This window comes from Cynoglossus semilaevis, chromosome Z (genome assembly GCF_000523025.1).
Source record: "Cynoglossus semilaevis isolate Cse_v1.0 chromosome Z, Cse_v1.0, whole genome shotgun sequence".
Lineage (NCBI taxonomy): Eukaryota > Metazoa > Chordata > Actinopteri > Pleuronectiformes > Cynoglossidae > Cynoglossus > Cynoglossus semilaevis.
In genome coordinates, this window is record NC_024328.1 from 18,184,841 (window position 1) to 18,188,193 (window position 3,353).

The following is a 3,353-nucleotide window of genomic DNA, read 5'->3' on the forward strand; positions in this document are numbered from 1 at the left end:
ACATTTCTGCATTGAAAGAGAGTTTTTTCTTTTGTTTGTTTTTGTTTTTTTTTGCATTGAAATCACTTACCATAAAGTGTATGGTATTCAACATTAGTACTTGTTTAATGTTGACCATTATCATTCTGTGATCTCAGCGTGAGAAAACATAACATACAGTGTATAGTAAAGACCAAATTTATTAGTATTAGACAAAAGGAAAAGTACTTCTTTACAGTCAGGGTTAAAAAGCAGCCTTCTAGACCATGTTTCTGCTTTGGCCAGCAGTTCAAAAATGTGTGTTCTTCTTGGATGTTTCCCTGGCTGGATTCTGAACCACTTGGGGATAGTCTGTGAAGGCTGTGGTGCACCAGCGATGGGCTGTTTTTCACATTTAAAGAGCAGGAGGCACGCAGGAACAGGCTCAGGAGGCCTACCCAATTGAAAAAGCCGGCATATCCAGTTATTTGCCGTCCCGGCCAAGTTCCCCTAGAGTTGTTGCTGCTACAAAATGCTGAGCAGTCAATCTGGCCGCAGCACTGGAATGCTGTGCTGCAGAGGACAAAAGAGGATAAATTGATCTTTATCGACAATGATTTGTTTTATAAGCATAAAATCTACTTGAGTCTGAACTCGTTGTCAAAGTCTGAAAAAATAACAATGCAAGGATTATTTTTTTTTTCATATGAAAACCAAATTCAATGAAATCTTTTAAAAGCAAAAAAAAAAACCAACATCATCCTAGAAAGAAAAATAAAAAAGCCTCACATTTTAAAAAAGATAGATATTTTCTTACTTTGTTCTTATGCATGATTTTTTTATTTGCAAGATCAGAAATATGTAGTGTATGATTGATATACTATATATATACATTTTTTTACATAAAAATAAAGAATTGTGCTGACTGTGAGTATACTCAGTACTTTTGTAGCACAGCTGTTTGAAATGCTAATATAAAGCTTGTGAAATAGCAACAATGCTGCCAGTGTGATTCCCCAGAGCTGGAGGGGAGCAGGCATAGCGTGAGACAAAGGCAGTTTTTTAATCTGAGCTGGAAGCATACAGTGGCGATTCACAGTGACACGGTGATTGATATAAGTGAGTAGTATATTTACTGAGTCTGACAGGATAGGAGAAAGAGAGTGTTTTCTTCCCATCCGTACGCTTATCTCCAGCCATAAATCACCGCCGATGGGATGCATAAATGTGGATGAGCAAATGCCGTAGTGCTCCGACTCGGGCAATTCCACTTTGACCTTTGCATTCGGCATTGGTCACTGGTGCTAAATGCATGCCACAACCTTCCCTGACCTTGGACAATTCATATAATAGCTATGAAGCCTGATGATTCCACAGATAACATACAGTACATGAGCACACACACACACACACACACACACACAGAGTAGGAAAGAACACATCAGAGCAATAATTTCTGCACCATAGCCATTGCGTTTAATGCCATAATTTCTGATTGTAATCGTGAGCAATCTTGTAATTTTCTCTGTCTATATAAGAAATCACAGAAACAGACAGGATGTGATTATTGTTATTATATTTTCCTTCTCTCATCTATTGCTCTACAACAGTGATTCCTTTAGACTCTGTGCTGTCCTGTGTCCGCCCTAACCTTTGACTCCAGCCAGTGCTTTAAAGGTTCTGCACTTTGCCCTTTCCCATTTGACCTGTCTGAAGTATACCTTTATAATTGTGCCTGTCGCTATCAAATGCTCATATGAGAGGCAGCGAGGGCAGCGGTGCCGAATTCTGTCCAGTAACCTTTTGGCCCCTTGTTCATCCATTCTGCTCAGAGTGAATACAGCAGGCTTCCTCCCCCCACCCACAATTCCATACTGTATTAGTCTGCATGTCAGAGTTATTGATGGCACTCTGGAAATATTTTATCGGTCAGTCATGACCTTTGACTGGGGCTAATGCAAACACTAACCCTCCTTGAGCTTCCTATTGACATGTATACGTAGGCTATACACACATGCACACATGCATGTTTATTGACTTTGGTGTAACTGGTTATGATAAAAAATAGTCTTGTTATGCACAACAAAAACAATGTGGACAGGAAACGTCTATATAGGAATATTATATCCTTTAAAACCGCACTTTCCTTTTGCTCTCTTCATCAGTGGATGTGTAATGTGCACTGATGCTCCCAACAATTAAGATAAGCCTGACCACAGCTGGACAATTACCTGCCAACTAACCTTTTCTCAAAGCACTTAAGAGTGTAAGGACCCTTGAGGATAGATGTGCCCGGAGTGGAACAAGCACTTCAACAATCCAGGGGCAAAGCAGGAGAGAGAATGTAATATATGTCGACAGAAAGGAAGGAGAGACAGGAGGAAGGGAGGGAAATGATAGAAATAGGGGGACAGACAGTATCATGGTGAGATTACCTAATCCTCTGTCTGAGAGGAGTATTTGTAGGACCTTGTAGTGTCAGACATGAGGGGGGCTTTGTAGAGGTTAACCCTGGAGAGGTCAGCTTAGTGGGGGGATCTAGCAGAGCACCAGGTGACCAGGCTCTGTCCCCGAGCACACACCTGTGGTTTGTAAACACTGTTAAATTAAATTGCACTGAGCTGATGAAATTTTCCTGAAAGTGCAGTCATTATCACATTGTGTACGGGTTTTGATTCACTCCCACAAACCCAGATCTGGTTGTCACTCTGTTTTATGTTACAAGTTTATACTGTGAGTTCATACATAATCTGCCACATTCTAACTGGATAAGACGAGTCATTTTTATTTCCTTAAAAAAAAAAATAATAATCTTGATTCTCATTGCTTGGTACAGTGGTTGTAGCAACTGTCAGGTTTCTACAGTGTGCCCCCACTGCACAATAGGACGATTTTCAGCACTGTATGATATCTGATCCCCAAACCCTGCAGGGCAGCCACAGCAAATCAACAATGGATTAATGGATCTGGTTCTGCCCATAAATCTCAGAGGAATTGGAAAGCATTGGAGGACAGTCAGCCTGTAGTGATGTGCTTAATGTTACAGGCAGTTTGGGTTTCCAATCGTTCAAGGCAGTGACAAGGTAGTAAAGATGTGGCGACATCTTATGTCTGTGTTAAATCAAGGTGAATGTCAGTACTGCTGGGCTGTCACTCAGCACAGAACTGACACATATTCATTGGCAGGTATTTGTTTGTAAATCGCTCCATTGTCTTCTTCACACGTCCTCACGTACAGTGAGGAAACTTCATCAACCATGGCCTGGATGTCTGAAGTGGGTGGGGCAGACATTTCCTTATTCACTAATGTCAGAAGGACACTTGGGTTGTAGCTGGGTGTGGTGAGGCCCTGACATAGATCACTGTGGTTAACAGTTAGCTGCTCCTGCAGGTGT

At 41.2% G+C, this 3,353-nt stretch overlaps 1 long non-coding RNA gene across 1 annotated transcript in view; it reads right to left on the bottom strand.

The window, feature by feature from the left end:
• Positions 1–166: 166 nt before the first annotated feature.
• Positions 167–3,353, bottom strand: part of LOC103398214 (uncharacterized) — an 11,571-nt gene continuing 8,384 nt past the window's right edge. Inside the window, exon 5 of the long non-coding RNA XR_003048910.1 lies at positions 167–3,353. This exon is cut by the window's right edge and continues 474 nt beyond it. This is a non-coding gene — a long non-coding RNA (uncharacterized LOC103398214).